Source organism: Mustela erminea, chromosome 9 (genome assembly GCF_009829155.1).
Source record: "Mustela erminea isolate mMusErm1 chromosome 9, mMusErm1.Pri, whole genome shotgun sequence".
Taxonomy (NCBI): Eukaryota; Metazoa; Chordata; class Mammalia; order Carnivora; family Mustelidae; genus Mustela; species Mustela erminea.
This window is the reverse complement of record NC_045622.1, coordinates 17,993,891-18,006,202: the sequence shown is the minus strand read 5'-3', so window position 1 is coordinate 18,006,202 and position 12,312 is coordinate 17,993,891. Positions and strand designations below refer to the sequence as shown.

Genomic DNA, 12,312 nt, shown 5'->3' with positions numbered 1-12,312 from the left:
CGATGTGGGACTTGATCCCAGGACTCTGGGATCATGACCTGAGCTGAAGGCAGTCGTCCAACCAACTGAGCCACCCAGGCGTCCTGAGGGGTGACTTTCCAAGATGTCCTCAATGGGGTCACTGTGCCTTCTGGTTGTTCTGTTCAAAATCCTGCCAGGTGGGGTTGGGTGGTGGGAAGAGTGGTGATGTCTGGGGTCTTGTAACTGCTATTTCCCCCTACAGAAACTAACCTTCGGGGTAGTTTTCCAGTTTGTTAGTTAAGAGTTTCTTTTTCTTTCTTAATTTTCTTTTTAAGATTTTATTTGTTTATTTGACAGGGGGAGAGAGAGAGAGAACAGCAGGCAGAGCAGCAGCAGAAGAGGGAGAGGCAGGCTCCCCACTGAGCGGGAGCCAGATGTGGGGCTCGATCCTAGGACTCTGGGATCATGCCCCAAGCCAAAGGCTGACACTTAACCAAATGAGCTACCCAGGTGCCCCAAGAGTTTCTTTTTCTTATTCTTGAATGTCAACTCAGGATCAAATAGAGCCCCTCTGATAATCTGGTTTGGTTAGAAGTAGAAAAAAGCCTGAATTGACAGGGTGCCCTGACACAGCATCACCAGGGCCACTGAGGGGCGCCCCCTCCGGCCTGGCCAGTGGGGGGGGCCTCCCTCACCCTCATGCCCCCTCATCTCCTAGGAATATTATTACCTGCTTACCATGTGCCTGACGCTGCAGTATGCCGGGTCTACAAAGATGGCGGGACACAGTCCTTCCTCCGGTGGGAGCTGATGGGTTCGTGGCCAGAGCTGAAAAACTAGTTCATGTAAAATGTCTGTGCTCCAGACCAGTGTTCACTAAGTGCTCCGAGGCCATGGAGTAGGGACTTCTAGGTCGTCCTGAGGCAAGGGACATGGTGACCTCTGAGGTGGATCTTGAAGTTTGAGTTGGTGTTATCCAGTGAAGGGAGAGGTCAGTGGGAAGGAGGAATCCTGTGTGTAGAAGCACAAAGAGTGTAAATGAGTGTAAGTGTGTAAATGAATCTGGTGGGCTCAGGCTAGGAAGCGACTGGGTGTGGCCAGCTTGTAGTGTGGTGTGGTGTGGGTGTGTGTGGGGTGGGTGGTGTAAGATAAAGCTGGGAAGGTACTTTGATGTGAGCAGGATTTTACAGGCCTCAGAAACTTCTAGGGGTTTTGATTTTGAACACATTTGTTTAACATTTGTATGCAGCAACCTGACTCAGGGCATGGGTCAGATATAGAACCTGCCGTTTGGGCTGAAGGAGAAGAGAGGAATCATTTGGCAAAGATGCGTTAAGACTCAAAAATAAGGTTAATGAGTTCTCCAACAGCGGTGCAAACAGGCAAGATATTGTATTGTGTGGTACTCTGACGCATGTGGGAAGCCCAGCATGGTGGTAGGTCTTAAAAGGGAAAGATCGGGGACACCTTCTCTTGTGTATTGCTCTGCTGTGTTCATCTTAACCTATAACGAGATAATTGGGTAACAGGCCCTCAGAGTAGCCTGGGCACAGGCCCGAGCTGACTGGATACTGGGAAGACCAGGGCGTGGATATTGATACAAAGGCCACATGCACAGATTCATCTTCGGGTTCAAACTTCCTCAGGATAAACTGCCTGTTGCAGTGGGAATGGAGCTCAGGATACAAACCCAGGTGTGCAAAGCCGATCCGATTTCTTAATTTCCTTTAAATCAAACTGGATCTGATTCAAAATCTCCAATCAACTTACAGGCAGGAAATTAAACCTTACTCGCTATTGGAGTTCCTCTCTCCAAACGTGCAAACATCCAAAGGTTGGACGGTGCTCAACACTGGGGAGGCCCTTCTGGTTGACGGTTGTTGGCTGAATGGCCAGAGTCTTTGTGAGTTTATCCTTTCCGTCATGACCTTTGCCTTTCTGTCACCATACTGCATTACAGAACACAGGACAAACTTCCATGACTTCTGGCTCCACTGTTTGAGGTCCAACTGCTTTAGGTAAAAGAAGCGTCCAATCCAGAGGAGGAGAGCAAAGAAAGCTTCCTGGAGGAAAGGCTCTTTCTGCCAAAGCATTCTGCTTCATTTATTTCCTTTCTTCTCAGGAACCTTCTGGTTGGATAATCTTTCACTTTTGTCCTCCTCATCCTGCCACACCTGGTCTGGTTCCTCTAGAATGGCCTTGTTTGTCATCTTGTTGTCTTTCCTGCAGAGACACAATAACCACCTAAGCAACATCAAACAATACAATTTCCAATAGTAAGACATGGTATGAAGGGCTTAGGAAGGAGGGGAGGTATCGGTTCTTTTAGGCTCTCTGTGTATGACCTTCTTGTTGGTCTCAGGTATCCATCTGTTTAGAAGTAGATCAGGTTCTTCTTTTTTTTTTTTAATGATTTTATTTATTTAAGAGAGAGTGTCGGTGGGGTGGGGAGAGGGAGACAGAGCAAGAAGCTCAAGCAGACTCCATACTGAGCAGAGAGCCTGATGTGGGGCTTGATCTAAGGACCCTGAGATCAGGACCTGAGCCAAGACCAAGAGTTGGACTCTTAGCTGACTGAGCCACCCAGGGACCCCAGATCAGAATTCTTACACACGAAACACAAGGGAGAAGAAGAGAGTGAGGGAGGAAGAAGAGAAAAGCAGACTCTACCTTTCATCTTTTCCCTTCCTCCTGAGTTTGAGACATTTTAGAATCTCCAAGTCTTTGCTTCCACCCTGTGGTCCAGCAAGCCACTCTCTGCAACCCCCACCCCCATTCATTCGGATGCCCTGCAGAGCAGAGCTGGGAGGCAGGCAAGGCACTGAGCCATCTGAGGGCTCAGCTGTTCAGCTTTCTGTATACACATGAAGCATTCCCCAGGAACAACTTAGATGACTGTACTGAGTTCCACTAAATCTAGGCAGACTCGCCTCCCTTCATAACCTCTGGCTGGGACTGGTGAAGAACACAGAATCCAGTAAGACACAAAATAAATAAGCTTCATTTTCTCTCACCTGGGAGTATATTGCGAGCAGATTTCCATCCTGGTACACCATACAAAGGAGGGCTACGGGACGGGACAGAAGGAAGGGATTTTAGAAGCTGTAGCCCAAAGGCAGAGACGAGAAAGTTGGGGTATGTTTGGAGAATAGTGAGCGGTCCACTTTGGCTGGAATGTTGGATATACGTGGGGCAGTAATGGAACGTGGATCTAGAATGTTGGGGGTCATTTGCACAGTGGAGTGAGGATTTGTCAGTGTATCAGTGAGACATTAGCATTCATTATCCAGAGATTTAGAAGAGAGGGTGTCATTGTGAGACAACCATGCACCTATTAGGTTGAGTATGTGGACATTTTTGACATCCAGAAATAGTGTTCTCATTGGTTCTACCTAACATTTAAGGCAACTATCGTGAGTTTTTGTGACATGAAGGCCAGTCTTCATTTGTTGGCTCAGAATCCACCAGCAGGAATCTCCTAATGGATCAGTCTTCATTAAATTGAGTCTTTGATCATTTGTCCCACCATTTGCTAGTCTCCTTAGTTGCCGTTTCACAGACACACATTTCTCCATTTGTTTTCCTCTACAGAATATGGTTGAAAGTCATTGTCAGATGCCTTGATAAAATCTGTTTTCGGTGCAGGTACCCTGTGAAGGCAAAGAACAAGGTTAATCTGACTCTTGGGGAATACTCTTGGGGAACCAGCTCTATTTCTGACTGTCCACCATTTCTTCCTGTCAGTGTTTCTAAATAGCTCTGAAAATAATCATTGTCCAGTTTTGCTCAGGGATAGAATGGAGCCAGCCCGAGAATTTCAGGCTATACCTCAGTTTCTAAAAATTCTCCCACTTTCTAAAACAGAAATATTTTATCATGTTTAAATATATATAATATATAAATATATAAAATGTATATAAAACTGAGCCTCAAAAATTTTCAGAGGTCATGGTTTCACAGTATGAACTTTGAGGAGAACTGATGTAATTCTCAGATACTCAATTTCAAGAGAAAAGCTATGTATTATTTATTTTTTAAGTAAGAGACTTTTAAAGATTTTATTTACTTTTAGAGGGGGAGCTGCAGAGGGGGAGGGTCAGAGAGGGAAAGAGAGAGAAACAGACTCCCCAGTGAGCACGGGGCTCAACTCAGGGCTTGGTCTCAGGACCCTGAGATCATGACCTGCGCGGAAATCAAGAGTCGGACCTTAACCTACTGAGCCAGCCAGGTGCCCCTTAAGTAAGATATTTTTAAGTAAGGAATTGATCTTGTAGGGGCCAAGGTTAGGCTGATCCAAAACGTACTGCTTTGGCGTCACGATTATTTTAACTGAAAGTTACTTAGGAAACAACCAGTGCAAAGGAGGAAATAAATCTCCCATTTGAAAGGCACCTTCTTTGTACTAAGAAGTAAAAAGACATCCTTATCACCAGAGACAGGGACTTTAAAACGGAGAAGGGTGCAGAAATAAACATTGTTACTTTTTTTTCCCTAATTTTCTATCTCAGCTCAAATCCCGCTTAAGAATTCCTTGCTAATTAAAGCTCCCAAATGCCTGTTTTTCTTCATCTTGTCAATTCCTCATCAATTTATTATCTCTTTGTCTAAAAAGAATAAAAACTGACTGCTGTGGTCGTTTCTTCAGGTCTCAATTTCACTATTGGGCCTCTGTGTGCACATAATAAAACCAAGGATTTTTCCCTCCTGTTCATCTGTCTCATGTAAATTTAATTCTTAGTCCAGCTGGAAGACCTCACTTCAGCTGCATCCTAACCAAATACCAGAGCTGCAGTATATTGTGAGTTTGTAATAATTCCAATCTCTAGGCGATGATATTGTGGAAGATTCCAAAATGCACTGAGCATTGCAAAGAGAGTCATTCAGAAGGGCGTCTGGAGGATACTAGGAAGCGGGGCTTATACACCTGTTCTGTCTCAATTCGCAGAATAAGGTGAACTTTTGACTTTAATCAATTGCATTTTGACGGTTTCATCCCCCCCCCCCCCCCCCCCGCCCGGCCCCGACTGCCTGGAAAATAATCCTGGCTCAGGTTCTGTCCTCGCTTGTTTTTGAGGGGAGGTTTCTGTCCTCAGCCTTTAAGTGGGAGATTCTGGTTTCAGGTTCTCGGTGTGTACTCCATTATGGGAAGTAATTCTTCTGAGGGGACTTCTTCCTTTTTAAGATTTTATTTATTTATCTGACATAGAGACAGCAAGAGCAGAAACACAAGCAGGGGGAGCGGGAGAGGAAGATGCAGAGAGCCCAATGTGGGGATCAATCCCAGGACCCTGGGACCATGACCTGAGCCAAAGGCAGATGCTTAACGACTGAGCCACCCAGGTGCCCTTTAAAAGGACTTCTGAGAGCCTCCTGCTGGAATCCCTGCAGGATTTAGGTTTGAGAAATATGGCTCCTGCTGTAAAATTTTGGCCCCATTGGACACACATTACCGGAGATGAGTTATAATTCCATTCACCAAAACGGGGCATTTTTGATACCCCCAAATTAGTTTACTTGTACACATAACTGGAAAAGGTTTGTAAGACCAAACAAAATGAGGGGGAAGCTTATTTTAATTGGAGGCCTTTAAAAGAAACCCTGCAAATTTGCTTGCCTTTGGGCAGTGAAACCCAAACTTCAGGAAACTGAATCAGCCAAGCTAAGAAATCTAGAAACATTGGCTGAAACCTTTAAGCCCCTTCCTTCTTCTGCTCACTGCCCCCAACCCCCGCTCTTCCTTCCCCTTCCCCACCCCCTCCTGTTCTGTAGCCAGCCTTAGCTAAACAGCCCTTCCCCTCCGGAGACCCTGACAGCCTTCTGATCCTATGGGACCCCAGGTAAGGTTAAACCTTGGGGAGGTGAAAGACCCTGGAGCCACACCCAAGAATCAAACAGCACGCCTCCACTGGATGCAAATTGCAAGAGGTTTATTGGTTACACAGGCGCCTGCGGACACATCAGCCTTTGAGGACTGAGCGCGCCGGGCTAAGTTGGGGAGCAGATTATATAGGGCAAGGTTGGGGTGGCGGGAAGCGAGTTTACAGAAGCAGATGCTTGGTTACAGGGATGTGATTGGTTAACCTAAATCAAGCATTGTCAGGCACTGTAACGGTTTGTTCTGGCGGGAAGCGGTGGCGGGAAGCGATCCTACAGAAGCAGATATGCATGGTTACAGGAGTCTAATTGATCAATTTGATTCAGGCATGATTGGGCGTTGGGGTCAGGGCGTTCTGGCGGTTCCTTGGGACAGCACTCTGGAAAGTCCCGGTACATTTCGTTTCTCATTTGTCTCTCCTTTTGACAGACCGGGTGACCACAGACAATGTGTTGCCATCAGGCTATGGGGACAATAGGTTGCTAAAACAAACCTTACCAAGGAGGAAGGGGGTCTTTCAGAGGCAGGAGCTGCCCACGCTTCCTTCACCCCATAGTCAAAACCTGAACTATGGCCCATAGCTAAACCATTTCTCAAAGCTACCAAAGACCCTTGTACATTTGCAGGGGAATTTAACACCGTGATGCAAACACATGACCCCAGTTTCTCTGGTTTGTATCAACTAATTATAAAGCGAGTTGGTGAAGGCCTAGCGAGAAACTGGAAGCGGGCAGCTCACTGATAGAACCCACTAGAACATTTCCCTGAGCGGAGAACCCTTAAATTGGGAAAAAGACTGTGAAGCTATTCCTGAGGCTTTCTTCCCCAAATCCTTAATAGGGAAAAGATTCCACAAGGTATTCAAAGTCCCTATGAATCTGTCTTGGTTACTCTAACTAGAGAGTGTCTTTGCCGAACACTCTGGCCTTTCTGCCACCCAGTGAGCCAGCTCCGTGATAATGATTATTGTTTTAAAGATTTTATTTATTTGAGAGAGAGCAAGCATGCTAGCGTGGGAAGGAGCAGAGGGGGGAGGATAAGCAGACTCCCCATTGAGCACTAGCCCAGGGGGGTCTCAGGACCCTGAGATCATGACCTGAGCTGAAATTAAGAGTCCTATGCTCAGCCGGCTGAGCTACTCAGGTGCCCCAAGACAGCTGAATTATTTTTCATTCTACGTTTGCTGATGGCCTAGGTACAGAACTATCATTTCTTGTTAAGCAAACCCATTTAAATTAGGCAAAGTATGCAAACTCCTGATCTTATTAATCTAGCTAGTCTTTCCTGGCCGCAGTCTAGGCAGCCTCATCTGCTATGGGGTCTCCCTGCTATCGGGTCGTCTCCTTTTTAGTGTCCCTTATGGTGCGGGATTGCTACTTCTTTTGGAAGCCAGATGGCTTTGAGGGGTTTTCGTATCTCTTCCTTGTTTTTGATAGCTTTTCCTGCGGTAGTAGGGAGGCCTCTTTCCTTGTAGACGGCCTCCCTGTATATGTACAGTAGCAAAGGCATATCGAGAATCAGTGTGGACGTTGACCAGCTTGCCTTGACTGAGGGGTCTAAGGTGTGTAGTTCAGCCCATTGTCCTGACCATCCAGCTGGTAATGCCTTAGCCTCTAGGACTTTAGGGGTCGTGGTCACTGCATAACCCACTTTTTGGGCACCCTCTTGTAGGTAACTGCTGCCGTCGCTGAACAGCCCGAGCTCTGGATTTTTTATGGCTTGATCCCATAGATCTGGATGGCTTGCGTAGGCTTCATCAATTACTCTGGAGCAGTCACGGTCTGGTTTCCCCTCTTCCATGGGGAGATAGGTTGTTGGGTTTAATGTCCTTACTGTTCCAAGGGTGACCCATGGATTCTCGCAGAGGAGCCCTTGGTACTGTGCAGGCCGAGAGCTGGAGAGGAAGTGGTGCCCCTCTGTGTTCGTGAGGGACCCCACTGCATAAGGGACCTTGACGTTAAGTTCTTGTCCCAGGCTGAGCTTGTCTGCCTCCTTAAGGTGTAGGACTGTGGCTGCTAGCTCCCTGAGGCACGTGGGCCACGGAGTTCAGATTCTTTCGCAGATAGGCAGCTGGCGGTTGCCAGGGCCCAACAGTCTGGGTGAGTACCCCGAGAGCTAATTTTTTTTTTTTTCATGTACAAAGAGATTGGAGGGTTTTTTCCTCTGTTTGGTAGGCCCAGGGCTGGAGCCCGGCCCAGGGCTGGAGCCCGTCCCAGGGCAGACTTTATCTATCTGAAGGTGGCTTCTGCTTTCCCAGTCTGGGCAGGGGGTTCTCAATTCGGTCCCCTGAGAGATCACAGAGGGGTCTTGTTACTGCAGAGAACCCAGGAAGCCAGATGCGGCAGGATTCTGCTGCCACCAGGAATTCTCATAGGCTCCTCATCGTCTGGGGCTGTGGCAAGGAGATGATTACTTTCTTCCTCTCCCGCTCTAGTTCTCTTCCCTTGGGTGCAGAGGAAACCGAGGTATTGGGCCTGTTGTTGGCAGATTTGTGCCTTTTGTGTAGTCTTCTTGCGTGTCACTGGCGGGGAGGCGGCCATCCCCATACTGGAGGGGGGTGTGCATGGATCTGGGACCACTGGGTTTAGGAGATGACTGCCTACCTTGTTGATGGCCTGCAGGTCTTGGGCTGGTCCATAGCCCCCTCCTGGCTTCTTAACTGGCAAGAGTGGGGGTATTTTAAGCCAATTGGCACTCAATTAGGATACTTGTGTTTTTTAAGTTTGGCCAGATGTTTGTGAAGGCCAATCTTAGCTTCTTGTGGGAGCGGCTATTGCCTTTGTGTCTGGGATTGGGCTTCCAAGATTAGTTCAGCAATGATGGGGCCTGATTTTGGTCTAGTCCAGTGGGTTGTCTTTGGCCCACACTGAAGGGAAAGGTGAACTCCAGCCCCATTTGGCTCCACCTGGGTGCAGAATAGCCTCCATTCTTTTTTCCTTGGTGTGGTAATTCCTAGTAACAGAGACCCTGTCTGCTCTTGCCCTGGGTTTAATTGGAGAATGGTATGCCCGGTGGGCTCAAGCTTATCTGAGCCCCAAGCTTAGAGAGTGTATCTCGGCCCAGGAGGGGGATGGGGCAATCAGGTACATAAAGGGAATTCATGTTGGACCTGGTGGCCCCAAGTTTACACTGACAAGCCTGGCAAAAGGGCTGTTGTATTGCCGTGTCCTGGTAACCCCAAGGATGGCTGCAGTCCTCTTGCTGAAAGAGGCCACTGGGGAGGTGACAACAGCGTGCTTGGCCCCAGTATGAACCATGAAATCACTGCTCGGCCCCCTATTTTTATTCTGATCATGGGCTCATGGGGGCCAAGGAGAAGAGAGCGCAGTCCCCCACCACACTCTGAGTCTGTTTCTGCAATGCCTGTGAGGCCCCCCTTCTCCGGGTTCTTTGTTGAAGTGGGTGGGCTTTTGAGCCTTACCCTGGTTGGGACAAGGTTTATTCTTGCTTTTTGTTTGTTTGTTTTTTAAACGCACCTTTACTGTAGGCACATTGATTCCCAGCCAAGATCAGGGTCAAACCCAGAACCCAGGGTTTCCCGCTTTTGGTGGTTGGGACCTCTCTGCCAACAGGGCCACTCTGAAAACTCTTTCCCAGAATGAACAGGTGGGCTCATGGGTCCAGTGGAGAGGGTCGGTGGTGGAGAAAGGTTGATAATACATCATGGAAAGGCCGGGTTGGTGACTCTTTGTCTTTATTGTGCCTCTCAGATTCTTGATTCTCTTTGTACTCGCATTTGGAGGGCGCCTCGCCTGGCCTGGGGCACAGCCTGGCTGCTGGTCCCGGAGAAACTGGATCCTCTGGGCCTAGGGCGCTGGGGAGGCTGATGGCAGTAGAGTGTCTGGAACTGGAGGGGGCCAGGTGTAGATGGCCTTGGGGGCATGTACGGAGGGGGCAGGATCAGCTTAGCCTTGGGATCTCTGGCTGGGGATTTGGTGGTCTTTTTGGATTGCTTGGATGAGGCACTGGCCTGTCTCTGCCTATTGTAAGCAGATACCCAGGGGGTAGGGTCTGGGCAATTCCTAGCCAGGAGTCGATGTACAGAAACTGGTCAGGGTGTCCTGGCTTCCCTGTTACAACTTGTCACACCCAATGAACCGTTGGGACATTCTGAAGGCCAGTCAACATTAAAGGTGGGCCACTGTAACTCACAAAGTGTTCTCAGTTTGGTGGGATACATCCTAACTCCATTGTCTTTTGAAAACGCCTTCCTGAAATTTTGATCAGTCTAAGACTGTAGGTTTGCTCTGCCCTGACCCCACGGTGATGTTCCCGTGTGTGGGGGCCCAGAGACAGACAAGGGTGCGTGCCCCTTCAGAGGAGATCAGTCAGATGCCCGCCTGTCCGCCCTTGCAGAGGAGACGTGGGTGCCTCTTGGCCGCAGCAAGTCCATATAAAACCCCGGACTGGCGACCTGAAAGGCTCACCCTAGACCCCATGAGGTCACCACGGAAAAAGGTTGGGGCCCACTCGGCAGACTCCGTAGTCTCAAGACCGAGAAGCCACATAATCAGCTCGCCTGAGAAGCCAGGTCAAACGGCATGTTCACTCGCGCATTCACACCGAGGTTACTACAGTTCCTCCCCCCCCCCGCCCCCTGCCCCCAGGCTGTACCTGCGGAATTCCTTTCAGAAATTCCCTTCTGATCCCCCTTTTGGGGGGTTCCTGACCTGAGGGACTTCTCTCCCTGGGAAGTCCTACTTGTGAGACCTCCAAGAAGTCTCCGGAGGTGTTCAAGCTCCTACTTCCACCCTGATGGGGGCCCGGGGGCCCTGACTGGTCCTGGGACCCCAGGCCTTACCGGAATCCGATGTGGGAACCAGGTCCTCACCCGCCCAGTCGAGACAAGCGGGAACAGCTGAGCGGGGTCTGTTCGAGGGGACCGGGTGGGAGACTGCCAAAGATTAGGCAGGGCGCGCCTTCTCCTTAGGATCCCTCGTCCCGTCACCCCCGCGTTCCATCACCACCCCCCCCCCCCCATTGCCCTCAAACCCGTGGTGACAATGGGCCAGCGCGGTTGGGGTTCCAGGCCAGGGAACCAGATGATATGGAAGGCGGACTGGATCCCGGCCAAAAAACCCAGGCGGCCCTCGGAGACCTGGGAGGATGGGAGGTTTATTTTACACCAGCGGGCTCAGAAGAGAGGAATCTCAAACTCTGAGCCCCGAGCACAAACTGAGGGGTAGTTTGTACTTTTGAACCTCCATCTCTCTGGCCTCTGCGGCTGGTGGGGCAGGGGAAAGCCCGGAATGGCTCCGGGGCTGGGACTGGATTCCCCTGCTGGATTGGTCGGCCACCTGAGAACACAGATTTCTTTAGCAGCAGCACCCGCGGAGCAGTTGAGACTGGCCTCCTGGAAGAGAGGAGAGGCTTTGCTTATCTACACCAAATCCCTGCTCTGCTTCCCACCGGGATTTCTGCTTTTCCAATATACTGAAGAGGGAAAGAAAAAAAAAAGTGCTCCATCCTGATTGGTTGGAAGGGCCTTGTCCTGATTGGTCAATACGGGCAGACAAGTCAGGCAGCTCATTGGTGCTTTTTGGAGTCAGGGTCCTGGGTTTTAAGACCAGCTGGGAGAGGGAGCACGGTGGTTCTGCTCCCATGGTCTGTGTCTGTCTCTCTAGCTGGAAATAAGCAAACCAAATAAGCGAAAAAGGAAACAAAACAAACAAACAAACAAAAAAATAGGGCATCTGGGTGGCTCAGTGGGTTAAGCATCTGACTTGATTTTGGCTCAGGTCATGATCTCGGGGTTGTGGGCTGTGCTCCCCTGTTGAGCAATGGGGAGTCTACATGGGATTCTCTCTCTGCCTCTTCTGTGCCCCCCCCACTTGCTCTCTCTCAAATAAATAAATAAATCTTAGAAAATAAAACACTAGAAAGAAAACCACACAAATCATGAAACTTCAACATTAACAACTACCTCTAAACCAACACAAACCCCTATTTGAAGTGTTAACTCCAAAGTGTACCTGTTATTACTGCAAAAGGGCATTTAAAAATTTTTTTAAAAGACTGTCCAAAACTCAAAGGACTGACCCAAGATAAGGCTAGTCAGTCGCCTCACTCTCTTAATGAAAGGGCCCCTTCCACCAATCTCCCCAGTAGGGCTACTCCAAAGACCTTGAGGGATCTGCCTTTTCTTGGGGACAGTTGATGTAACCATAGGGGAGAGATAACCAAGGCCCTGATAGACACAAGGGCAACTTTTTCAGTTCAAAACCTAACCAGCCTCTCCCATTCCCTTCCTCAGAGGACTCAAACTGTGTAAATGGTTGGGCTTCTTAATACCCTATTATGGTTTTCAAGTCTTTCCCTATCCTATTCCACTTGGGATCCAATCAGCAACATCATCTGTTCCTCCTGGTCCCTTTGGTTCCTATGCTTATAATATGGGGTCAAGATTTTCTTGAAGCCCATCCGGATGTTCTTCTTTTCTCAAAAACAGTAAATATTTTTGAGTAGCAAACCCCCAA

At 48.9% G+C, this 12,312-nt stretch overlaps 1 long non-coding RNA gene across 1 annotated transcript; it reads right to left on the bottom strand.

Annotated features, from left to right (window-relative positions):
- Nucleotides 1–887: 887 nt before the first annotated feature.
- LOC116599330 lies at nt 888–10,785 on the bottom strand. The gene is made up of 3 exons (XR_004289309.1): nt 10,638–10,785; nt 2,976–3,611; nt 888–2,184 (listed from the first exon to the last, which is right to left on the bottom strand). It is a non-coding gene; the product is annotated as an uncharacterized LOC116599330 (long non-coding RNA).
- Nucleotides 10,786–12,312: the final 1,527 nt, after the last annotated feature.